This window comes from Saccopteryx leptura, chromosome 2 (genome assembly GCF_036850995.1).
Source record: "Saccopteryx leptura isolate mSacLep1 chromosome 2, mSacLep1_pri_phased_curated, whole genome shotgun sequence".
NCBI classification, from domain to species: domain Eukaryota; kingdom Metazoa; phylum Chordata; class Mammalia; order Chiroptera; family Emballonuridae; genus Saccopteryx; species Saccopteryx leptura.
The window spans coordinates 297,531,002-297,558,930 of NC_089504.1; the positions used below are offsets into that span (position 1 = coordinate 297,531,002).

The 27,929-nt window shown below is 37.0% G+C and overlaps 1 pseudogene; it reads right to left on the reverse strand.

Moving 5' to 3' along the window:
- Positions 1 to 4,354: 4,354 nt before the first annotated feature.
- On the reverse strand, positions 4,355 to 18,864 carry LOC136392132 (nucleophosmin-like; annotated as a pseudogene).
- Between the last annotated feature and the right edge of the window lie 9,065 nt (positions 18,865 to 27,929).

Below are 27,929 nucleotides of genomic sequence, written 5' to 3' on the forward strand. Positions count from 1 at the left end.
TCTGGTTGCAACAGAGTAATGCCCCAGATGGGCAGAGCATTGCCCCCTGGTGGGCGTGCCTGGTGGATCCTGGTCGGGCGCATGAGGGAATCTGTCTGACTACCTCCTCGTTTCCAATTTCAGAAAAATACAAAAAAAAAAAAAAAAGGTATGTTAGATATTCAAATTGGAAATTAATTACTGACATATTTATTTCTTTACCATTTCTTTGAGAGGCTACTATGTAACAGGCACTAGAGAAAGGGCCACAAAAATACAATGATTAAGCCCAAATAGAGATAATGCACATCCTTGAGGAATCAACAATTGAGTAAGAAATTACAATAAATTTTCACCACTCTTCAGAAAACAGATGTCAAACTCTTCAACTAGTGGTTTAAAAAATATTTCTGACTTTGGATTGTACAAAGATCCTTTAGCTGCATTTATAACAAAAATATAATGTATTGGACTTCATAAAAATTATAAACACTTGTACTTGAACAAACACCATCAAAAAAAAAAAAAAAGGAAAATATAGAAAAAAAATAAGACAAGACCCAGAGTAGAAAGAAATATTTTCAGTTTATATCTTGTAAGAGGTTTATAGACAGGATATATAAAGAAGACTTACACCTCAATTATAAGACAAAGAACACAAATTAAAAATTCTATTTTAATGTATAATTTTTACTAAAAATGATATGAGAATTGCTAATGAACTCACTAAAAAACGCTAAACCATAGTCATTGAGGAAATGTAAATTAAAACTACAGTGAGCTTCTACTTTAGTCTCTTGAACTGAGACAATTTACAAGACAAGTAATGTTGAGGGTTGTGAAAAACAGGAACATTCATTCATACACTGGCAGTGGTTGGAAATTTAAAATATTACCTCCATTTGGAAAACATTTCATCTGTTTTATAAAAAGTTAAAATAATTCAAATGTCCATCATTTGGTGAAAAGATAAACAAGTGTTGTATATTATACAAAGGGGTAAAAATAGCAATTAAAAAGGAGGAAACTACTAATACATGCTATAGCATAAAGCTCAAAAACACTGTTAAGTGAAAAAAATTGGAAGCAAAAGATTGGATATTATATGATTCACCTATATGAAATATCCAGAAAAGCCAAATCTATACACAGAAAATAAATTAGTGTCTGCCTAGCACTGGGGATAGGAACAGCAATTGGCCAGATAGTCAGAAAAAATATTTTTGTGGTGATGCTAATGGTATAAAATTAGATAGTGAGGATGATTGTGTTACTGAACCCAAATTTGTGTCTCCTACACTTGGAAAGGCCCAATCACAAAATATCAAGGTTTGGACAAAGGGAAGGGTCATTGATTGAGAAGCTGCCAACCAAGAGGATGGGATACCTAATAGAGCCTTAAATCCATTTTGCACACCAGACTAGATTAAAGGCTTTAGAGGGTGAGAGGGAATAGGTATCAGAAGTACTGGAGGGGTGAGTTTTAATTAGAGGATTTTGGAACTTGGACATTCATTTATGGTAAAGGGGTGTCAACACAGGATCTTCCTGGATAATGGGCCCTGCACTTCTAAAAAGTTCTGGTTTTCAAGTTCTGGGGTTATGTCCTGGTCCTTTGGTTTTGTGTGTGTGTGTGTGTGTGAGGCAAGACTTTGGTTTTGGTGCAGCTGGAGGTCAAAGTTTCCTTCCCAGACCATGCTTTGTCTGCATGACTTGTGGATTTAGTATGTTACTGAAAAGCAACTCAGTATCTCAGTTAAGAGGACAGGGCCATTTGGAGCTGATTCTGTGGTTATAGTTGTACAACACTGTTACTAAAATCATTGATGTGCACATGTAAAATGGGTAAACATTTATGGTATGTAATTTATACCTCAAAAGGTGTTTAAAAAGACATATTTCTAATCTTCCATAATTAATTTTCTCTCAGAGCACGAAGTCCCCATATTGTTTCAATTACCATACAGATTGATTCTCCTTTAGCTCTGAAGCACATGAGGAACTTGTTTCTCTCTATTTCTTAGCCCATGTCCACTTTGCACATGGAAATCAGCACTGCACGGATTTCTGGGCAGAAGCAATCTCCTACTAGTATGTAAAAATCATTATCATCATTATCGAGAGAATGAGTTTTTTCTTTTTTTTTTCTTTTTCTCAAAGCTTTACTTAGAGGTCTTCTCAGTTTGAGTTTACATTCTAACACGTATGCTGTTTCTTTAATCAATGGACATCGCAAATGATTTTACTTTCTGAGAGTTACATATGAGCATCCAAGACTTGGTCTTTCCTACAATGTAAGCCCAAATAAAATGTAAAAACAAGAGTTCTATCTGGGAGCAGAAGCATCCTTCTCTTTTTCACAAGGATATAGACATACATATAAATTAACAGTCGCAGGAGATGAGTAAGACTTGCTTACCAGGAAACAACAATTCTGGGTCGTGAAAGTTGCCCAGCCCATGAGTGGTAGAAGAGAGCATTCAAAGCAAAGTGGACAGCATGTATAAAAGATGAGATGAGTAAAAAAACAAGATATCATAATGAAATATATTTAGTGCACTGAGGAGTTTACTATTGCTAAGATAAGTGTATCACTGAAAGACAATGGGAAATAATAATTATTATTAAGAAATACAGACATTATTCTTCAGACAATATTAAAAATGAGTTTTTAAAGTTTTTGTTTTGTTTTGTTTAAATTAGTGCTAATTGATTTTATATTATAGAAAGATCATAATAGGGGTTCTACAGAAAAATGTTGGCACAGGGGAAACACAGTGGACTATAGAGTGGAAGGCTCTTGGTCTAGAATACTGCAGAGACACCCACGTTATTATGGCTTAAAGTAAACAAACACAGAGGAGTACAGACTAAAGCTAGTATTCTTAAACAGGTATTTTGCATTCAAAATGCATTATTGAAGAAAGCAAAATTACCTATAATATATTTGAGATATTTTCATAATAATTTTTTATGAAACAAATAGTTTTTATAATCATCCATTTTTATGCCTACTGACAAAAAATGAGAATATTTGTCATTTACTTGGCATTCCAAGCAAAAAATTAACCTGGATTTATATACTCAAACACATACATGTACACAAACATGAACATAATAAATAAATATAGGAAAATGGAGAAATAAAAGTATAGGAATTTGCAAGAGAGTTAATAATAAATCATAAGTATGCTTATACAGGTTGATTTTGCAAGATATACAATCTCTCTGTTTCTGAAAAAGATTATAATTAACATTTGGGAATTATTATGTTTTCACATAGTTTGATCTATTACATATCTGTCTACTATAACCTTACAAAATACTTCATAAGGCCAGGAAGAAAGAGCTCCTATAGAGAGAGAGAGCCAGCCCCCCTTCCAAACCACTTTCAACTCTCAAGCAAGCCATTATAACACTCAGTAATTTCCCAGTTTGTCCAGACACTGTTGTATTCTTGTGAATTTTTTAACAACACACACTGTTTCTAAATTAAATGATGGCAGCAGAAACATTTATATGATAAGGATTACTGTTTTTTCAAGATGCCCCTACTGTAAGCCTCCTCAATACAAGATTTTTTCCTTCCTTTTTGTGTGGCTCTCCTCAGAAAGTATAGAGATAATCTAGTTGAAGTTGAGTGTTGGGATGCTTTATATGCCTAAATGTAATTCCTTCTATTGACCACAAATTATCCATCTTCTCTGGATACGTTCCATTTTTTTACCAAAGCTATATAGCTTTGTCAGTCAGCAATCTTACTAAGCCATAACACTAGTCAAAAAGTAATACTAGAGAAGATGGACTGTTCAATGCATCTGTCTAGTCCACAGAATTAGAAAATGTTCAGAATATGCACCTTTAGAAAAATGTGTTCTTTGTGGCAAGAATTCCTGTCTTTTTTTTTATCTCCCCCAACTAAGCATGCCCAGCAGCAAACACATGTGTGACATGGCATATGGACACCCCTCCCTGAAAGAATAAATGATGGACCATCATATCAATTATATATAAAAGAATACCATTTAATTTATGCAAATGGAGTCTGGTTGGTTTTTTTTTTTTTACTTTATTAAAATACTGAGCTTATTTCACATGTGTATTTTTGTTTCTCCACTTTCCTCATCTGTTTGATCACCACTATTGCTATGTCCTATCATAACATCTCATATATACTTAAAACCAAGCACAGGGTGGGGTTCCATCTTTAAAACTAAACAGGCATTCTGGTAACACATTCTAGGCAATGGAACCTGGACAACATTTATCAGACTGTTAGGCAAAGTTCTTTCTGAATTAAAAAAGGATGGTCAGATATCAACTGTTACAGAAATGAAATAAGAGAAAATTTTAACAAACTGTTTAAACTATTTTCTTAAAGAGACTTCCTCCACTGCCAGAGATCTTGAATAACCTCCTGGTCAGTCATCTGGAAGCAATTCTTCAAATGATTAGTGAACTCGGCTTCCACTTTGGGAAGAGAACCACCTTTTTCTACCCTTGCTTGCAATTTTGCTTTAATATCTTCTACAGCAGTGGTCCCCAACCCCCGGGCCGCGGATGGGTACTGATCTGTGGGCCATTTGGTACTGGTCCACAGAGAAAGAATAAATAACTTACATTATTCCCGTTTTATTTATATTTAAGTCTGAACAATGTTTTATTTTTAAAAAATGACCAGATTCCCTCTGTTACATCTGTCTAAGACTCACTCTTGATGCTTGTCTTGTAAGTTCGACAATTATATTTAAAAATACTACAGTTTTTTCGCTGGTCACATAATTTTATTTTGTGCATTTATCCGTCCCACTCTAAAGGCCGGTCCGTAAAAATATTTTCTGACATTAAACTGGTCTGTGGCCAAAAAAGTTTGAGGACCACTGTTCTACAGAACTAGGTCCTTTGAATGCTTTAGCAGTTTTTTTCCTGTTGTTTTTCGAAGGATTTCTTGACCTTTTTGATTTTCGTGTTGATGGTTTAGAATTTTTTCCATTCTAGTTTGGTTTTGTACCTTTTATCTTATATAGGTTTCTTTACTGGAGCTTTTTCTTCAGCTTCCTCATCCTCAAAATCATCATCATCATCATCACCATCATCATTATCATTATCATCTTCATCTGCAGTGCTTCACTTTTTTCTCATTACCCCTTCCTGGGGCAGAACGCTTTCCAGATATACTAGGAGCTTCCCATCCTCCTCTTCTTCATCTTCTGACTGCATCTTTCTGAGTGCTGTCCACTGAGATGCGTGGACCCTGAGCCACACTTTGCCTGTAAGACCACAGGTGGTGTTACTTCAAAGCCACCAGGGGAAACCGTCTACTTTCAATCATAGCAGTGTCACCATAGTATTAGTGTTACCCTAATTGAAGCTACTGCTTCAACAATGTGCTATTCTTCCTTTGTACCAGCTTCTAAACCAGTGGTAGTCAACCTGGTCCCTACTGCTCACTAGTGGGCATTCCAGCTTTCCTGGTGGGCGGTAGTGGAGCAACAAAAGTATAAATTAGAAGATAGATTTAACTATAGTAAGTTGTTTTATAAAGATTTATTCTGCCAAACTTAGCGAAAATCCGACATAAAGTACTTGGTAATTATTATTATATGCTTTAACTTGCTGTAACTCTGCTTTATAAGTTTTATAAAGTAAAGTTACTTCCCTACTTTATCAATCACCATTACTGTGGAACCAGTGGGAGGTTAGAAAATTTTACTACTAACAGAGATACAAAAGTGGGTGGTAGGTATAAAAAGGTTGACTACCCCTGTCCTAAACCAACCATTCTTAAAGCTAACTGGTGCTCATCATCATTATCCACATTAGAATGATAATCTTTGTCAGCCTTTAGTTCACAACTGGAAAGCTAGTTTTGGGGCCTCAGAGGGCTAATGTCCATTGAATCTTCCATACAGTGGTGGCGTTATTGACCAGGAAGAGACTGAAGACAAAGGAATTCTGTGCCACAGAACTCATGCACAGGACAGGCTCATACCGGTAGGAGTCAGTTCTTTATCAATATTTCAATGTTCCATTTTGATACTATCTCTATAAACATTTAAATATAACTTTGTGGTGGATTATGTAAATAGGAAACATGAACTAATGGTCATATATTTCTTTTCATACAGGCTGATTTCTTACCTGAGGGTTGGGTTCATTTCTTTTTTTTTTTTTTTTTTTTCATTTTTCTGAAGCTGGAAACAGGGAGAGACAGTCAGACAGACTCCCGCATGCGCCCGACCGGGCTCCACCCGGCACGCCCACCATGGGGCGACGCTCTGCCCACCAGGGGGCGATGCTCTGCCCATCCTGGGCGTCGCCATGTTGCGACCAGAGCCACTCTAGCGCCTGAGGCAGAGGCCACAGAGCCATCCCCAGCGCCCGGGCCATCTTTGCTCCAATGGAGCCTTGGCTGCGGAAGGGGAAGAGAGAGACAGAGAGGAAAGCGCGGCGGAGGGGTGGAGAAGCAAATGGGCGCTTCTCCTGTGTGCCCTGGCCGGGAATCAAACCCGGGTCCTCTGCACGCTAGGCCGACGCTCTACCGCTGAGCCAACCGGCCAGGGCAGGTTCATTTCTTAAAATCAAAAACAAAAATGTTTTTCTGTAGAAGTGAAGTGCCACAAAATACAAACTATTCCTTCTGATATGGTTTACAAAAAAGCTTTAATAATTTTCTTCTAATGAGTTTCTGAGTTTATGTTGAAACAGGTCATCTATAAAATCTCTGATGCACGTCCTATCAGGGGTCAGAAACCTATGGCTCGTGAGCCAGATGTGGCTCTTTTAATGGCTGCATCTGGCTTGCAGACAAATCTTTAATAAAAAAATAATAATGTTAAAAATATAAGACATTCTCATGTATTACAATCCATTCATTTTCTACTGCTCATGTTCATGGTTGCAGGTGGCTGGAGCCAATCACAGCTTTCCTCTGGGACAACACCAAATTTTTATTGGATAATGCATAACGTACATGGGTCGTTGTGAGGTCAGGAAGTAAACTTCCCTACTTTTAATCAAGTAGTCAGCTAGCTAATTGCAGAAACCCTTTTGACAAAGAAGATGGCTAAAAGAAAAAAAGATGAGGAGTATCGTACTTTTCAGCAGAAATGGAGAGAGGAATTTGCCTTTGTGGAGAGAGCAGGTTCTGCAGTGTGTCTAATATGCAATGATAAAATTGCATAGATGAAAAGGTCAAATATAAAGTGGCAATTCGACACATGCCATACTACATTTGCATCGAAATATCCAGGAGGAACAGCAGGAAGAAAGCATGTCAAGAGCTACTGCGCAGAGTGCAAGCTAGTCAGCAGCAACTTCGTGTTTGGACCCAACAAGGTGACTGGAATTCGGCTACCTTTGCTGGTGCTTTAGCAATTGTGAGAAATGGAAAGCCATTCACTGATGGGGAGAATGCCAAAACATTCATGCTTGATGTTGCCAATGAACTTTTTGAAGACTTTTCGGATAAAGACAAAATAATCAAACGAATAAAAGACATGCCTCTGTCGGCAAGAACTGTTCACGATCATACCATCATGATGGCAAATCAAATTGAGGCAACACAAGTGAAGGACAGAAATGCAACACCATTCTTTTCTCTTGCTTTGGATGAGTCAACAGACATAAGCCATTCATCCCAGTTCAGCATGATTGCAAGGTATGCTGTTGGTGACACACTACATGAAGAAAGTCTTGCTGTTTTGCCTATGAAAGAGACAACAAGAGGTGAGGATTTATTCAAGTCTTTCACTGAGTTTGCTAAAGAAAAAATCTACCAATGGATAAACTTATTTAGGTGTGTACTGATGGTGCTCTGTGAATGGTGGGGAAAAACAGAGGATTCATAGCGCTTCTTCATGAACATGAAAAGAGACCCATCCTAAGTTTTCACTGCATCCTACTTCAGGAGGCGCTTTGTGCTCAGATGTGTGGTGAGCAGCTTGGTGAGGTGATGTCACTGGTCATTAGGGTGGTCAACTTTTGTTGCCCAAGCTTTAAATGATCGCCAGTTTAAAACACTGCTGGATGAAGTTGGGAATAATTATCCTGGTCTGCTTCTGCACAGCAATTTGCATTGGTTGTCAAGAGGGAAGGTGCTCAGCCATTTTGCGGCTTGTCTGAGTAAAATCTAGACTTTTATTGAAATAAAATACGTCAAGCATCCTGAGTTAATTAACCCTGAGTGGCTCCTGAAGTTCTATCTCGTGGACATGACTGAACATCTGAACCAGCTCAATGTGAAAATGTAAGGCATTGGAAATACAGTCTTATCCCTTCAACAAGCAGTGTTTGCATTTGAAAACAAGCTGGAACTCTTCATCACTGACATCAAAACAAATCATTTACTACACTTTGAAAAACTGGGAGAGTTTAAAGATGCATGCACAGCAAGTGACCCTGCTCAACATCTTGATCTCCAGCAGCTAGTGGGCTTCACATCTAATCTCCTGCATTCATTCAAAGCATGCTTTGGAGAATTTTGTGAGTGCACTCATTTTTTTAAGTTCAACCCCTATCCACATGAGTGTGTAGTGGACAGCACCAACCTGAGTTACATCCCCAGTGTCTCCATCAGAGATTTTAAGCTACAAGCTGCTGACCTGAGGGCCTCAGACATGTGGGTGTGAATGAAGATTTGGAAAGACTTGCACGACAGCAAGCAGAGTTGGCGAGAAATCAGAAGTGGGGAGAAATGAAAAAACTTCAACCCGCAGACCAGCTGATTGTCAAAACTTGGAACGCACTTCTCGTCACATACCACACACTGCAGCATGTGAGTATTGCTGTACTGATGATGTGTGGCTCTACGTATGCATGTGAGCAGTCTTTCTTACATCTAAAGAATGTTAAGACCAACCTATGATCATGTTTAACGGATGGAAGTCTCAATGCCTGCATGAAGCTTAACCTCACCACGTATCAACCACAATACAAAGCCATCAGCAAAACCATGCAGCACCAGAAGTTGCATTAATGGTAAGAAGTACTTTATTCATCATTGGTTAGCAACAGCATAACAATGTTATTAAAAAGAATTCAGAGACTTATTGTATTTTAAAAGTGTTGGTCTTATATAAAATGCGCACATATACTTGTATGTAGTGTTAAACATGTTGTATGGCTCTCACAAAATTACATTTTAAAATATGTGGCGTTCATGGCTCTCTCAGCCAAAAATTTTCCCGACCCCTGTCCTAGACAATGAACATAGCATCATGGGTACTGATTTTAGTGAAAATTAGTATCTGAGTAGAGCTTCTGTGGTTCTCTTCATGTAACTAGGACACTGTGCTATGTAAATTACCCAGTCTCATTTCAACTTTCTTTGGTTTCTTTTTTTCTTTTGCCCACATATAGGGGGGGATCAAAAGTAGGTTTACATTTATTAGTATGAAAAATAACAATAATAATAATACAAAAATAAGCTCTGTGATTTGCATACTCTCCACTGTAAACCCACTTTTGCCCAACCTTGTATAAGTCTTATTTTGTATAAGTAAGTCATTTTAGATATTTCCTTGTCTGAGATAGTATGTCTTTCTTTTGTTTGAATTTCAAAGCAATTCAGCTTCTTGATTTGGATTTTGAGCAGATGTATTGTTCTTAACTTTCAAGAAAAAAAGTCCGGCAACAGTGCAGCTCAGAACAAGACTACGGCTGTCTGTATTGTGCCTCTGCTCTTTATTGACTAATTCATTATATATGAAGACATGTCCCACCTTTGTTAGACAGTGTGCTTACTTCTGCTAAATATTACATCCTTAAAAGGCTTTAGGAATTGGAAACAACTTACAAGTCTGTTTAGATTTGTGACTGTCATTCTTCTGGGTAGAATTGCACATAGATTGTGCAACAGTAGCAAAGATGCATCCATAATAGCTGTCAGCCAAGATGATCATTAATTCAGTTTCCAGTCACGACTCCTGTGCCACATGGCACCTCAGAGAAACAGAGAGAGCATCTGAGCTGGCAAGAGTCCTCTGTGCCCTTTTAACTTAGGGCTTGTGGGAGAATAAAATAAAGCAAAAGGACCCATGAGAATAAAATTTCTGGCAGTAGCTTTCTAGCCCCTGGATCTTTTGTTTGTACACAAAGGCGAATTAGTCTTATATTTATATTGCTTATTAATATATTATATAAATCATTACTTAGATTCATAAAATGTATTTTTATTATGATACTGAACTTCAAATGTTGATTTCCTCCTGCATTTTGTGCCATGTTTAGAAGATATTCCAACCAATATTTCTGACCAATTTTTTTCTTAATATTTTTTTATTTCTTTTATATCCTTCTACCAGGAAATTGTAATAAGTATGGATTTACAATCTTATTTTTCTTCAATAACTAGCTAATGATTTCAGGACCAATTATTACATATCTAATTTTTATGTTTCTGAAATTCCATATTTATTATGCTAGATTGTCCTAACATTAGGATATATTTCTGGGACAGTAATTGTGAACAGAGTATAATATATTCTTTTGCACACTAGTATCACATTTTTTTAATCATGGTCTTTGAAATACATTTTAAAAACAATTCCTTTCTTTTTAAAAAATAATACTTATTTTAGTTTATCAAGCTATGAATTCCTTCAAATATGTATATTTTTGTATTAGTGTGTCAAGTTCTTAAATGAAACAGCCTGTTTGAATAGTGACAGACATTACACTAAGTGCATATGCTAATTTTGTAATATTTAGAAGGACACAAAGAACTTACTAATTGAGGAAATAATTATTTTACATTATGTATTTAGATTGCAGTCCCCTGGAAATTAAATTCTCTTTCTGTAGATGTACATCTATTTAATGTAATAGATGCAATAGCTGAATGTATCTGTTGCCTAAAAGTTACAGAGATAAAAATATCAAAAGAATGGGATCAGAGAAGGAAAGAGATTAATGAAATTATATACATATAACACAGCATTATAGAAAACAGGACAGCAAATCCTGGAGGGAAGGGGGAGAGACATTGGGGTGGAGGGGTATAAGAGGGGCCGAGGGGAATAAGGTGGTGAGGGGAGATATATTCAGTGGGACACTTGAATCTATGTAAACCAAATTAAAATCATAAGAAAATAAAAAATATCAAAAGAAAATTAAAACAGAAGGAGCTCCTGTGCTCCACTCTTCCTCTGCCCATCCTTCCCCAGTAAAAAGACACATCCCTCAAGATTCTGGCTGCACTGGCCTTTCAAAATTGCTGTGGATTCTTGAAGGGATGTTACTTTAGACTTAAAGAGGCTTAGGATTTTTTATAGGGCATTTGGGTAAGTGGCAGGGGTGGATGAGGGGTTAGAATCATGGACAAATAGTTGTTTTAGGGCAGTAGTGGTGATGGGGTTTGCTTAATAAAAGAAGCAATGCAGGGAGATAAAATCTTAGATACAAGGAGGGGAGTTACATGTAGAACTCAAAGGTGACTATTACCTTGTACATATAGGACTGACTACCTAATAACAATGCCCTCCAGGCTTCAAAAAATTCCAGATAATTAATAGTTGTTGAACAAATTAATAAATAAATTAATAAATTTGTCCCCTGATTTCTTTCTAAAATAACCATAAAACCTCTTCATATATATTTTAAATTGGTCGTGATTATGGAGATAATATAGGAACAGCACAGTATGGGGAAGGAACAGTTGTCTCTTTTTACTCATTGGCTCCAGAGTGGTGGGTGAGGTCTTGCTCAAAGTTTTTAGTGGTGATTAAGTGTAGGAAAGGGAACCCAGAAGAGAACTGTCAGACTTCCAAAGCTTTCTATACAAAGAAGATATACTCAATATATTTTCCATCGCACAGAAAATATTTTTAGTCTTGCTATGTGCCAACCACTCTTAAGTGCTGAGAACACAGAAAAAAGTGAAATTCACAAAAATAGTTGTCCTCATGGAATTAATAGAGTAAGAAAGACTTAAACTTAATAAGTAGAATGTATAATGCATCATTTAAAAGTTGATATGGAGAAAAATAAAGCAGGTGAAAGCGATAAGAGATATCGAGACAGTGTAAATGAAGTCAGAGAGGGAACAAGCTGTCAGGTGAGTTTGAGAATGACAATGGTTTTCATTCTGAGTGTCATGAACTCACTGGAAAATTTTGAGCAGTGAAGTGTGTTGTTCTGAAATTGGTTCTAAAATTATTCCTCTGACTGGTTAAAAATAGGCAAGGGGCAGGGTTGGAATCAGGACATTGGTCAGGAAGCAACTATAGTAATACAAGCAAGAGACTTTGGAGGGTCAGACCAGTCTGGAAGCAGTGTTGGTGGTATGAGGTCAACAGAATTTGAATGTTCAGAAAAATAGAGCTGAGTGTATATGGTGAAATATCATACATAAGGTGTGTAAATGAAAAGGCTTTAAGCTAGATCAATGAAATTGGAATTAACTGAGATGGCAAAAACTTGAAAAGCAACAGGTTTGTGTGGAGAGAATAGAAATCACAAGACTGGTTTGGGACACGTTAAATTTCAACTGCCTGTTAGAAATCTAAGGCAGTAGCATAATGGGGGGAGTGGGACAAAGGGGTCTATCTTGCCCCAGGAACCACTGACAGGGGTGTGCCAGATGGTCTCCAAGACAAACAAGAATAGCGTAGTAGAAGGGGAGGGGGGCGCAAATAAAGTGTCGTGCCCCCGGCGCCAGTTATGTTCACTATGTTCACTAGGCCACTGATCTAAGGAGAGACTTTTGCAAATGATTTGGATATCTGAAACTGATATGTTAGGATAGGTCCTGGATAGAGACATATCTGAGAGTTGTAATCATAAGGAAGGTGTTTAAAGACATGAGATAGGATAAAATCACCAAAGGAGTGGATAGAGATGAGTTGAGGGGTGAGGAATGAGCCAATGACACTGTATAATGTGAGGTTTGGGAGATGGAGTCTATCCAGCAAAGGAAAGTGAGAAGGTTTATTTGTGTGGTAAGAGAAGACCAGGACAGAGAGGCATGAAGGAAAGCAAATGAATATGTGAATGAATGAGCATCCCTTGTAGGAAGTGTTGCTGATGGACAAATAGGATAAGGAATGAGAGTTTACCACCAGGGATGGCAGTATGAAGAGCACTCACACCCCCACTAAGATCGCTCTTAGTAGAGTGGTGAGTTTCAGAGGGAATGGGAAGAGGACAATCAAAAATGATTTTGCTATAGGATAGTATCTGGAAGGAAAAATGGGGTTAAAATTACTTGTTGTTTGGTTTATCGGTATTATTATTATTATTTGGATTTGCTTTATTTGCTTTCTAAGACACAATTGTACTCTGATGGGATGATGTAGTATAAAAATAAATATTGAATCCCTGGCCAATTGGCTCAGTGGTAGAGTGTCGGTCTGGCATTCAGGAGTCCCGGGTTCGATTCCCAGCCAGGGCACACAGGAGAAGCGCCAATCTGCTTCTCCATCCCTCCCCCTCTCCTTCCTCTCTGTCTCACTCTTCCCCTCCTGCAGCTGAGGCTCCATTGGAGCAAAGTTGGCCCAGGCGCTGAGGATGGCTCTATGGCCTCTGCCTCAGGCACTTGATGGGCTCTGGTTGCAATGGAGCAATGCCCCAGATGGGCAGAGCATCGCTCCTGGTGGGCATGCCTGGTGGATTCCGGTCGGGTGCATGTGGGAGTCTGTCTGACTGCCTCCCCGTTTCCAACTTCAGAAAAAAAAAATTGATAATGTGCAGAGTGGCACGAAGGAGTATTACTTGAATCGTGTCTTCAGTCAGTTACAGGAGATGAGATCTGTGAAAAAGTGGGAGTTTAGTAAACAATAGAAATTGTTAGCCTATATGTTTAGGCCACTATTTGAACCCTGTGAAAGGAAGGAAGAGATTTAAATGTCTCAAATAGACTAGTATTTTATTTTCTATTCTGTTTCTGGTCACTGGAGGCATTTTACTTCATTTCTTTGTTGTTGTTGCTCTATTTTCATCAGCTTTGATATCAGAATGATGTTCAATTCATAAGCTCAATTTTCAAGTTATCCAAATTTTTTCCTGGTTTAAGAATTGTTTCCATATCATAGTAAAATACAGAGAAAAAGTTTGTGGGAGAGGAGAAAGCTTTGTTTTTCAGTGAAGTATGAAATAAGATTATCCCTTGAGAAATAGTAAAAATTCAGATAAAAATCTAGATAAACTATTCTGTGGTCATTATACACTATAGGGTATAAAGATGTGTGCCTCACTATACCATTTGAAGATAGCTTTTTTACTCTCTATGTGTTTGTGTAGTTCTAGACAACTGTATGTACAAAATGATAGTTTGTCTCTCCCCAGTCATAGTGATTAGACTAGAGAACAATCACTCAAGTTGGATCAAAATTGCTTCCTGAAAATTAGGAAATTCTATTCATTTCAGTATTGGTCATTCTTTTAAATGACAATGTAATAGGTAGAGAAATACAGAATAGTCAATTGTTATATTTAGATAGGCAAGCAAAAAATTTGACCAGAAGTACATGGAAAATCCTAGAACTATTAGGAAACAAAGAAGAAAGATGCAGGAAAAAATAAACAAACACTACTGAGGTTCCTATTGCTTCCAATTGCCATGTTCAAGTACATTTCTCAAGCCTGATCCAGAGACCTACAAGATATTGCTTGTCTTTAGGGGACGAGGAAAGGAGAAGGATAGTGTGACTAATGGTACAACACACTCGTGCTTAGGGAAATGTTCCAAAGGACTGTTCAATAACATTGACATGAGAGGTGGAGGTGTACAGATGGAACGTCAAGTTTTAATTTTTCCCAGGATTGGATTTCAGTCAAGGGGTTGAGGACATATGGGGTTTTCAAAGAGCACAGTTAAGGAAAACCAAAAAGTAGCTAAGAGAGGGAAATTAATCAGAGAGGGGAACCATAGAAAAGCATTGGTAATGTGTTACTAGATTATATAGAAAAAAGACAGATTGGTGTTTCGCTAAGTGATGAATGAAGAAAATAACTAGAATAGCACGGAGTTACTAACTGTATAGTTGAATTATGATAATTTTGTATTATTAGAATAATGAGAAAAAAGTCATTGTGATATATAGTATTGTCAAAACTTGTCTCCTTTGGTTGCCTAAAGAAATAACAGCCCTTTTTGCCCAACTCACACTCAATTTCTGATTTCTGAAGTAGTTAGCTGTGGGGACATTGATCAGTGGGTCTTGTTCTGGTTCTAAAAGATGAAAAGGCTGAACTTTGGGTAGGGGTTGCTTTTCCGTAATGCAATAGCTTCTGAAGATTTCTATATTAGGTCAAAGCCAAATACTTGAAAATGAACTCAGCTCTGCTCAAACCACATTCTTTTAAAATTTTTTTTAAATTGATTTAAGAGAGAAGGGAGACAATGAGACAATGAGAGAGAGAGAGAGAAAGAGAGAGAGAGAAAGGGGGGAGGGGAGAGGAACATCTCTTCTATATGTGCCCTAATTAAGAGAAGGGAGACAATGAGACAATGAGAGAGAGAGAGAGAGAGAGAGAGAGAGAGAGAGAGAGAAAGAGAGAGAGAGAAAGAGGGGAGGGGAGAGGAACATCTCTTCCTATATGTGCCCTAATTTGGGATCCAACTGGCAACCTCTTCATTTCAGGACAATGCTCTAACCAAGCAAGCTATCCAGCTAGGGCCAAACCACATTCTAAAGATCCTTCACCTGTGAACAGGTAAGAGGTAGGAGAAACAGCAATTAGTATCATTGTTGTTTGCTTGCAAATTTACTACATCCAATAAAAAGGCTCGTTTCCATTCCCATTTTTACAATCCAGTATTACATAATAGGATAAATCATGAAAGTTGGCAAAGGAAAACAAAATAGACCTTTTGTAAATTAAGTTATCCTTCTAAATCATCCTCAGTAATTACCCTAGGGCAATTCATTTAGCTCAATATCCATTGATTGTCCAAACTCTTAACTCAAGGTCAAGTTTTGGACATAGCTATGGGACAAAGAGAACTTGGTTCAACTCAACTCTTTTTGTTGCACTCGGGTGAATTATAGGAGCCACAGAAGCTCAGCATCTTCATCTATTAAAGTAAGACATTCCTAATTTACAGTTTTTTTTCTTTCTGCAATTAATTATTTAATCTATATATAATATGCCTGACAAGAAAACCAACCCAGAGTAACTCCTGATTAAATACTTGGTTCCTTTTCTCATTTTTCATGTAGCAGCCAGTGCTCATGAGCACTATGGCTACTTATTCGATGGGGCTGACTGCTGCCATGCCCATTCTATTTTAGAGTGGCCAATTATCCTGTAAAAGACAAATTCTGATAGACCCATTTATGTAAATTCTCAGTTTTTATAATGTTTGGGAGACAGATGATACTGTGAAAAAGAAAATAATTACCTTCATTCTTTTTATCACAGTTCAAAATGTTCCAAAAATTTAGTCATTGCTCTTTCTTTTAAACAAGAACATGCTATTAGGCTCATTCGTTTGAAGAAGCCTAGAGATTCTCTTTCCACAATGTTAACCAGTTGCTTCCTGTTCTTTCAGTTATTTCAAATAGTTTGCTAACATCTTATTATTCAAATATATCTCAACCTCTTGGTATAGTTATTAAAATAAAATAATTTGGGAATATGATTGTAGATATATATGAACTAGGAAATGAAAGGCATGGCAAATATAATTGGCAAGACATTTGCCTTGCCTTTTCACAAATTGAAAATTCCATGGTTGCTGCTCCTAAACTGACTTAGTTCAATATTAAAATCAGAGGAAGTAATCAAGACAGGTTTCCTTTTCATTATGCAATGCTCAGTGATGTCTTACAAATCAGAGAGCTTTACCTTTCCGTTCATTTACTATATGAATTAAACATTAACAAGAATAAGATGAGCTTAATGCTTAGAAAAAGGTCAATGTATTCTCCAGGGAAAGTGAAGGTGATCTGATCCGTCTCTAGCTCTCTAATTCACCACTTAAGCAATGTAGATGTTGACACACCCATGTGGGAAGAAGTCAAGAGCAGCCAGCTTAATCTCTCAACCCTAAACTTATTTGAACTTTGGCTCTTTTAATGCACTTTTATAAAGTCTTCTTTAAGTTTTATATATTTTCCAATTCTATTATTAGAAATCTGGACTTATGTTTGATTACCGATATAACTAAGATGGTAGCTTCACTTTTGCATTGACAAGTTGCAATAGACTGTCGCATTTTGAAAGTCCAGGATTGAAAAATAAAATCATACACCTTAGCAATAATGACCAAAATTGAGTTACCAAAGCAATAAAATTATTTAATTTTTTCTAAAATAGGAAAAAAATATATTTAGAAGTCATCTTCTGAGAAGTGTTGTTGGGAAAAACTAAAGTTTGTAAACTTAATAAAAGGTTATATTAGGCTAGTGAGTTGTTTCCACATTTAAATTTTAAAGATAATGGTATAAAAGTATGACTCATAGGGTTGAAAGTAGCTTGTGCTCCCATTCCACTCAGAACTGGCACCAAAAAGAGCTGCTAAAATGGTTAATATTTAGGGCTATTACCTCTTCAAAAATCTTTGTAAAATGGATAATACCTTCTCTGTAAGAGTTATTTAGCCATTATTTCTTGCTATTAAACATGGATAGTGATGACTATGTCATTACATTTCTAGCTGGTAATAAAATATTGGTAGCTAGTGCTTTTTCTCTGATACTTTTGTTAATTCCTTGAAACATTCAAAATATAAAAAATACATTAATTCTTTATTAGCAAACCAGATAACTTACTAAGGATTTACAATCATATGGTATCTCCAAGTTTCCCATGTAGATCATCCCTCCCATGCAGGTCATTGATAAGAAAATAACCTTTGTGGTAAGGGGATGATGTAATTAATGACTTCAACTGAGTGGCTTTTTGAGACGAGAAACACACTGGAATAATATCTAAAAATGTACAAAAGAAATATTTTGGTTTAGAAACTATAGAATTCGATCCACAAGATCACAGAAAATTATGATTAAAAAGAAGAAATAAGCTATATAATAAAATAATACCTAGGATTTCCAAAGGGTCAGGGATGTTTGCTAATAAATTACAGTCCCTGTTTCCAAATAGATTACATTAAATATGACAAGGGAAGCACAGTAACTAAGCTAAATGGGGTATGAATGCTTGCCAGTACCCCAACAGACCTAGGAATTCCTGTAACTTTTTTACTGTAGTGGGCACAGGGTATGCTTGGATATTATCTATAACTGTATCTGGGATAACCTTTATCTTACCCAACCAGACAATCCCCAGGAATTTAACAGATAACCCAGGTCCTTGTAATTTGCCCTGGTTGACTGCCCAGTCCATGCTGTTGTTGCTGCTCTGTCTGCAGCTCACCCTGGAGCTCTCAACCTTAGGCAGCCTCTCACACAGAGCTCTCAGTTTCCTCTCAGGGCTATAAAAAACACCCACCCCACTGTCCCTAAAAGGACAGCCATGGGGAACCATATGCTGAAGAACAATGACCACGCCTTTATCCCCCCTTCAAGAGTGTCAGCAGTTCCCAAATCCTGCCAATTACACCGTATGTAATGCTGGTGCTTGAGGCCAGGCAAATTCTCACTGAATTTGGGCAGATGGTAGAGGACCTGAAGAGCCGGAAAGCATCGGGCCATATCCGTTTATTGGAGGTTCACAAAGACAGGCAAGTGAATAAACAATGAAGGGAAAAGAGTTAATAAATGAAGGAAAATCTGCTTTCACAGTGAAAAGCAAGAGAGCAGGAAAAACTGCACCTCACAGCGGCAGGAGAGCAATCTGGGAGAATTGCCCTGGAGGAAAAGTACTCGCAGCAGCCTTACATAGACCACACACATGACGCTGCCACATGCCCAGGCACCCTTCAGGCGAAGTGCTTGCAGCTAGTAAACCCGAAAGCAAGCCTAACACAGCTGTTTTCCCCATACCCGTAGAGAAGGTCAGCTCTTTAAAGAAAAATACAAAGTAGACCTAGTAAGTTAGTAGTGCAATTCCTCTTTCCAAAGCACCTTTTATTGAACTAATTAAAATGGTACTGCTATTTTGGGACCTGATTAAGATTGCAATTTGGAACTAATTGCCAAGATGTGTGGAATTAAATTACTATGACAACACACTTACAACTTCATTCACTCTTCCAAACTGGAACAAGTCATTTTATAACCAATCCAACATAACCATCTCTAACTGAATCAGTGCTTAGAAACATGAGCCAATTCAAGAACTTCCAGGGCAAAAAAGCCAATCATGAGCTAACACTTAATAACCGAATCAGACAGAAGAACAACCTATCAGGCTGAAAACATCACAACACAATTACTGCAACATCACCACCTGGATTTACAAATCGAGGCCAGCTGAATAATCATTTTAAATGCAATCTAAAATGTTAATATTATGACTCGGTGTTCATTGATTCTCTTACAGCTGCAGGACCAAAACAAATGAGAGGAAAATTAGAAACTGTTTTAAAACATCAGTGCAGACACTCACTTTCACTTAATACATACAAGAAAGGTTCTTATTACTGAATGCAAATTAGGTGACTCTTCTTCCCTAGAGCTCACAATGACTGCCTTGCTTTCCAGGTTGTCAAAGCATTTTATTTATGAGTAAATTGCAATCCTGACTTCTCCTTATGCCAAGTTCATGTTCTTCATTCCCATCATGACACAAAACAGGAAATGTCTTAACAAAAATAAGTATTGTTTTCATTAAATGAATTAAACCTGTAGAGTATAAACATACAACACAATCATTACCAAGTGAAAAAAATGTTAAGTAAACAAGCAGAGAAACATTCAATTTTGCATTTTCACAAAGCTCCTCAGAATTCCGTTTACAAGCTGTTAGAAAAAGTTGTAATAAATGATACCTACTTTTCTTAATATTTCCTTTGTCTCCTAAATTTAATTTTACCTAGAACAAACTTGAATGTATCTTCTGATATTGTATTGGAGAATAGCAAGAGAAGCATTGATTTCTGGGACCCCTGTGACTTACATCTAAAAATAATTATTAGATATAGGTCTATTCTTTTTTTGTTTGTTTGTTTGTTTATTCACTTTAAAGAAGAGAGAGAGAGAGAGAGAGAGAGAGAGAGAGAGAGAGAGAAAGGGGGAGAAGCAGGAAGCATCAACTCCCATGTGTGCCTTGACCAGACAAGTACAGAGTTTCGAACTGGTGACCTCAGCGTTCCAGGTCGACGCTTTATCCACTGCGCCACCACAGGTCAGGCAATATGGGTCTATTCTTTGTGGTTAACTTTTTATCTGAAAAATAATTCATAAATTGTGTCTACAACTTAAACTGTAGAGATGTAGCTGGATAGGAGACTTTCCAAGACTGATGAAGAGTTAGGCTGCATGTGTCACATTTGCACGCTCTCCAGGTTGTCTGAGTAGCTGCCTGCAATTCCTTTGATCTTTTGTTCACCAGGCATCAAGTACCTGCTAGGGGTAAGTCAGCCTGGGAAGAAAACATGAATTACAAGTGTTCTATTGGTTCAAGATGTTTAGTTCTGGAGAGAAGATAAACCTATGAAAAAGTAATCATGACGTCACAAACACTGCTGGTAGTGTGAAGACATCCAAATACAGGTGATGGAGGGAGACCTGACTTGGGGTGCTGAACACACAGTGCAGTATACAGATGATGTGCTGTAGAGCTGTGCACCTGAAACCTGTATCATTTTATTAACCAATGCCACCCCATTAAATTCAATAATTTTTTTTTTTAGAAAATAAATCCAGAATTCAGAATGCTGAATTGCTAAGTGTTATCCTTGTTAAGCCACTTATTATTTGTCTAGGGTCTCAAAGAAAATCTGTGGTCAAAGGCTGTGGTTAATAAACAAAGGAACATAAAAACAGACTGTTTCTATGTAAGGCTTTCACCTAAAGTTTGCATTTAGACACTGGCATGACTGTGCCACACGGAAACTTCTTGTTCTGAGGACTGGGACCTAAGTATTAAAATAGGCAAGGCAAGCTGTTTTTTTCTGCCTATTTCTTTCCCAAAGTACACCTGGACTTGAACTGTTCATATTTCACCAATTTGTTGATGAGAAAAGGTCTATTTAAGAAGAGCTCATGATCCAGCAACTGTAGGAAGAACAGAGCCAAACAAGGGTTTTGCCCCATGCCTTGGGCTTTTGGCCTTTGCCCTGGATACTGGAGCTCTGAGCCTCAGCTTGCTAACTCTTAGGGTGGAAGGAAGGGTCCCCTTAGGCAGACAAGAATAATGCTGGATCTTCCAAGCCTAATTCTAGGCTTCTAAAAAATGCATCTGCTAAGAGACTAAAGCCCACAGGAAAAGCAGATTCTTGTACTTGAATAATTGAAGGATATACTCTATTTGGGGGATAAAATGATGGAAGAACAGGAGAAAGGGGGAAAAGGTGAGTTTCCCTACAGGCTAACATTAGAATAACGGTATACACTTAGTGCTGTAGTGGTTTGATTGGGAAGAGAAGGTTCCAGTGATTGTCCTGAAGGAGTTATTGAAGGCTTCAACTAAGAGAAGAAACTCCAGAGCAGGCATTCGAATACTGCCATTGATAACCTGGACCAAATCTGAGCATCTCAGCAAACAGATTTTGCCCAGAAAAACAACTCATTGAATCTATTTAGTATTGTACTTTTACCTTAGTATGTAATAACTGTCCTATTACTTTAACATGCTTCCTTGTGGGAAACTAAAGTTTATAAACCATAATAAAAGTCCTAGCAAACTTATCCAGATGATATTAATTTGTGGGCTTGCATTTTCTTGGAAAACATTTATTATTTTTCATCTTATGATATCCTATAAGAACAATAGTACTTAGTGCAATCTAATGAAGAGAGAGACCCAAAATAATTAAAGAGTTTCAGTATTATTGTGAGTTATATTATTAGGTATTAATTATTGTGGCAATAGAAAAAGACATGCCACTTATGATTATACGGTAGATTCATTAAGTCTGTGTTTTAAGTACTGACTACTGTAAACCTACTTTTGCCCCACCTTGCATTTGGAGTCTGTGAAAATTGTATCATTCTTCCATCAAGCTCTGTTTTCTACTGTGATTATCTCTCACAAGTTGTCATAATTATCAAATAAAAGAAACTTCAATGAAAATATATAGCAGTATAAGGTAGTTTATTATTAATAGAATAGAATTCAGGATATTGCTACTTTTTCCTTAGCTCACTTTTGGAATTATGTGCATAAAGTAATTCTACATATTTTAAATGTATATAAGAGAAATTTGCAAGTAAGATAAAACATGGAATTAGGCAGAGAATTTGGATGTAGATGGATAAGATTATAAATAAAGTCTAAGATTTCTTTACTAAAATATTAAATGTAGTCCTGTCCTTTAATAATAAAAAATGAAAGAAGGAAAATTGGAAAAGGTAATAGTAATAATTAAAACATCATAACAATCTTTATTAAAAAGTATATATTTTATTTTTTATATTTATTTATTTATTTATTTATTTATTTAGTGTGAGAGAGGGACAGACAGACAAGCAGGAATAGAGAAAGATTAGAAGCATCAACTCGTAATTATAGCACTATAGTTGTTTATTGATTTCTTCTCATATGTGCCTTGACCAGGGGGCTCAAGCTAGCCAGTGACCCCTTGCTTAAGACAGCGACCTTGGACTTCAAGTCAGTGACCATGGGGTCATGTCTATAATCCCACACTAAAGCCAGTGACCCCTATTCAAGCTGGTGAGCCTGTGCTCAAGCCAGTGAACTTGGGGTTTTGAACCTTGGACCTCAGTATCCCAGGTCAAGGCTCCATCTACTGTGCTACCACTGGTTGGGCAAAAGTATACTTTTTTTTGAGGTAAAAATTTAATTTTATTTAGACAATTATTTTAGCGGGTGACATTAATCAATTAGAGTACATAAATTTAGTGAAAACATCTCCAGATCATTTTGACATTTGATTATGTTGTATACTCACCACCTAAACTCAAATTGTCCTCTGTCATCTTATATTTGGTTTTCTTTATGCCCCTCACCTTCCCCCACCACCTCCCTCTTCTTCCTTGCACTCCCCCTGGTAACTACCACACTCTTATTGCTGTTCATGAGTCTCAATTTGTGTTCCACCTCTGAATGGAATCATACAGTTCTTAGTTTTTTCTGATTTACTTATTTCATTCAGTATAGTGTTATCAAGGTCCAACCATGCTGTCATAAATGATCCTATATCATCATTTGTTATGGCTGAGTAGTATTCCATAGTATATATGTACTACTTCTTCTTTATCCAATCATCTACTGAAGGGATTTTTGACTGTTTCCATGTCTTGGCCACTCTAAACAATGCTGCAATGAACATGGGGCTACATGTATCTTTATGTAAAATGTTTTCTAGTTTTGGGGGTATATTTCCAGTAGAGAGATTTCTGGGTCATATGGCAGTTCTAGTCTTAATTTTTTGAGGAACCACCATACTATCTTTCATAATGGTTTACTACTTTACATTCCCACCAATTGTGAATGAGGATTCCTTTTTCTCCATAGCCTCTTCAACACTTGTTATTACTGTCTTGTTGACAATAGCTAATCTAACAGGTGTGAGGTGGTATCTCATTGCAGTTTTGATTTGCATTTCTCTAATAGCTAAGTGAAGATGAGCATCTTTTCATAGTACACTGGGGAACAAAATTTTTGTTGCATCCACAAAAACACCTGTTCTTACCTAATTCGAGTGTGCTGATCTCAAATCTGACATTAGTTTTTCTCTATAAGCTACAGTTTTTTTTGCAATTCAAGATTTTAGGTTTTCATCTTATTGTAAAATTTTCAACATTTAGTTTAACAAAATGAAGTAGAATGTCTTCTTGGGAATCATCTTTGTGAAAATATAATAATTTATATAATGCAGTAAAAGATATGATTGTATCAGAATACACTAAAAGATATGATTGCATCAGAATTTATCTATAATTTCAAAATAGAACATATTAAAACACTTATTTTAATCATAAAATTTATGCAAAACTTATTTATATTCTGTTCAGGCAAAAATTTGCGTTTGTAGTTCTTGCGTTTGTGTATTTGTTGAGGACAATCTCATTTGATGCTCCAGCAGTAGTCTGCCATCATATTTCTGTCTCATCGCCCCTGCTAACGCTCTTCCATCATCTTCAGATCTTGATGAAAGCATTCTCCCTGCTCATCACTAATAGCTCCAAAATTTTTGGGAAACTTATCAAGGTGACTATTCAGGAAGTGAATCTTAACACTCATGTTACATCCAATGTCAGGGAAAGCCAACAGCATCCTTTGAACCAGAAGTTCATAGTTTTCTGCTTTTTTGTTGCCAAGGAAGTTCTTTGTAACTGCCACAAAAAAAACTGCCATGCTACTTTCTTCTCCTTATTCATCTTCCTGGCAAATTCTTTGTCACATATGAGAGTTTGAATTTGAGGTCCATTAAATACATCTGCTTTTATCTTCTTGAAAGAAAAGGCAGGAAAATCAGATATAATATGTTGAAAGCATTCAATTTCTCTATTCAAAGCCTGAACAAACTGCTTCATTAAGCCAAGTTTGATGTGAAGTGGGGGAAAAATGATCCTGTCTTGATTAATTACAGTTTCATTCACAATATTTTGCATCCCTACTTCCAGAGCTTCACGTTTTGGCTTCATTCCTTCTGTGTCCAGTGTTTCTCCCAAACTGAGCTGTCCCACAAACACAGAAAGCAAGGATACTTTGTGAAACTTCTCTGTTGGTTTTTACCATTTTATCAGGAAATTTACCATTTTAAGATCCACACAAATGATCTAGTTATGCTACTCATACTTCAGAAAGTTGAGGATAATTTTTTTTTTTTTTTGCATTTTTCTGAAGCTGGGAACGGGGAGAGACAGTCAGACAGACTCCCGCATGCGCCCGACCAGGATCCACCTGGCACGCCCACCAGGGGCGACACTCTGCCCACCAGGGGGCGATGCTCTGCCCCTCTGAGGCGTCGCTCTGCTGCGACTAGAGCCACTCTAGCACCTGGGGCAGAGGCCAAGGAGCCATCCCCAGCGCCCAGGCCATCCTTGCTCCAATGGAGCCTTGGCTGCGGGAAGGGAAGAGAGAGACAGAGAGGAAGGAGGCGGGTGGGGGTGGAGAAGCAAATGGGCGCTTCCCCTATGTGCCCTGGCCGGGAATCGAACCCCGGTCCCCCGCACGCCAGGCCGACGCTCCACCGCCGAGCCAACCAGCCAGGGCCTCGAGGACAATTTTTATGTCATTATAATCTCCTCGCAGATGAGTTGAATAACCAATTGGAACCACTGCATAAATGTTATCATTGTGTGGAAGAACACATTTCACACTCTGTTTAGAACTGTCAAGAAATAGCCGCCATTCTGTTGGATTGTAAGTGGGAATACCTAGCTGGCTGACAAGACTACTGATATCATGACAGTAAACAAAGTGTTTGTTTTTGGAAAAAAAATCCACAAAAAATTTGTTCATGCTTCCTGAAATGGGATACTTTAGGTGACCGGTGAAGTACATTCTTTTCTTGAAGCCTGGAGGCTAATAATTCAGCTGCTTTTTCTAATAGGCCCAAATCTCTTACTAAGTCATTCAATTTGGGTTGGCTAAACTGCTGAGGGGTTAATGACTGCTTGGCATCAGAGGACCCTTCAGATTCTACAACCATTTTTTCATGCATTTTATCAAAATACACTTGACCACCATGTTCACTTTCTTTGTCCTTAGAAGAAATAAAACCATTGAAAACTGGAAACAGGAGTGTCTCAGAGTGTGGGATAGGTCGTATTGCTGAAGGAATATTAGGATATGTGATCATATACCATTTTTTCTTGCTGATGCCCTTTGTATGTATCAGACAGAAATAACAGTCACTGCTGTGGTCCTTAGGTTCACGCCAAACTATGGGAATACCAAAAGGCATTCCTTTGTGTTTTCCTTTTGTCCAGTCATGAAGCATTTCCCCACAATTTTGACACACAATATGAGGAGCCCAATTCTTGTCTTGATTGCCAAGGGGAACTTAAAAATAGGCAATATATGCACATGTCACAAATGATGAAATATTGCACCTTTGACATTGAAGTGTGTAACAGCCACATATATAACGGAAGGTATCAGGACTATTCTTACATGTATGCCTACTTGAAGAAGCCATGATTCAATCTTAAAACAAAATAAGAGGGTGTTTTTTATCAGATAATAATTTTTTATATTTAAAAATAACTACAATTATGTAAAAGTGATGTATGTGAAACATTAATTGCTTTGTGGTTATGTTCAATCCAAGAGTCGTTGCCCTTTAACTCCAATTTAAAAACCAATGCATGTCATTAACTGTAACAAAAAGAAATTAAAACTGCATAAAAACTAGAGCATGCACCAAAAAATGAATTTTAGATTTGGAATCAGTGATGCAGAAGTATATAGAAAAAGTTCTAAAACCTCATGCAACAGAAAATGAAGAAAAAAAAATTGTTCCCCAGTGTTATCTAATGGCCATTTGTATTTCTTCCTGGGAGAAGGGTCTGTTCATGTCATCTTCCCATTTTTTTTATTGGATTGTTTGCTTGTTTGTTGTTGAGTTTTCTGAGTTCTTTATATATTTTGGATATTAGGCCCTTATCTGAGCTGTTGTTTGAAAATATCATCTCCCATTTAGTTGGCTGTCTGTTTTGTTGTCAGTTTCTTTTGATGTGCAAAAGCTTCTTAGTCTGATGTAGTCCCATTTATTTATCTTTGCCTTCACTTTCCTTGCTTTTGGAGTCAAATTCATAAAGTGTTCTTTATGGCCAAGGTCCCTGAGTTTAGTACCTATGTTTTCTTCTATGTAATTTATTGTTTTAGGTTTTATATTTAGGTCTTTGATCCATTTAGAATTAATTTTGATACAAGGAGACAAACCATAGTCGAGTTTCATTCTTTTTGCACGGTGGCTTTCCAGTTTTCCCAGCACCATTTATTGAAGAGGCTTTCTTTTCTCCACTGTGTGTTTTTGGCTCCTTTATCAAAGATGATTTAACCATATATATGTGGTCTTATTTATGGACTCTCTATTCTGTCCCATTGGTGTGAGTGTCTATTTTTCTGCCAATACCAGGCTGTTTTGATTATCATGGCTCTGGGGTATAATTTGAAGTCAGGTATTGTAATGCCCTCACCTTCCTTTTGTTCCTTAGGATTAATTTGGCTATTCGGGGTTTTTTTATAGTTCCATATAAACCTGAGGATTTTTTGTTTTGTATATTGCTTTTGGTACTATGTTCATTTTAACTATATTTATTCTTTCTATCCAAGAACAAGGAATATTTTTCCATTTTATTGTATCTTTTTTGATTTTCCTTATCAATGCTTTGTAATTTTCATTTTATAGGTGCTTTACATTTTTTGTTATGTTTATTCCTAGGTATTTTTGTTGTTGTTGCAACCGTTAAGGGGATTATTTTTTAAAATTTATTTTCTGAAGTTTTATTGTTGGCATATAAGAAGGCAATTGACTTCTGTATATTAATTTTGTATCCTGCAACCTTACTGTATTGGCTTATTGTATCTAATAGTCTGTTTGTGGAGTCTTTGGGGTTTTCAATGTACAGGATCATATCATCTGCAGAAAGTGAAACCTTTACTTCTTTTTTCCCAATATGAATGCCTTTTATTTCTTTCTCTTGTCTAATTGCCCTGGCTAAAACTTCCAGGACTACGTTGAAAGAGTGGAGAGAGTGGGCGGCCTTGTCTTGTTTCTGATTTTATAGAAAAAGTTTTTAGTTTTTTGCCACTTAATATGATGTTAGCTGATGGTTTGTCATAAATAGTCTTTATTATGTTGAGATATTTTCCTTCTATACTCATTTTGTTGAGTGTTCTAAACATAACATGATGTTGTATTTTATCAAATGCTTTTTCTGCATCTATGCATAGGATCAAATGGTTTTTGTGCCTTGTTTTGTTGATATGGTGTATTACGTTAACTGTTTTACGTATGTTGAACCATC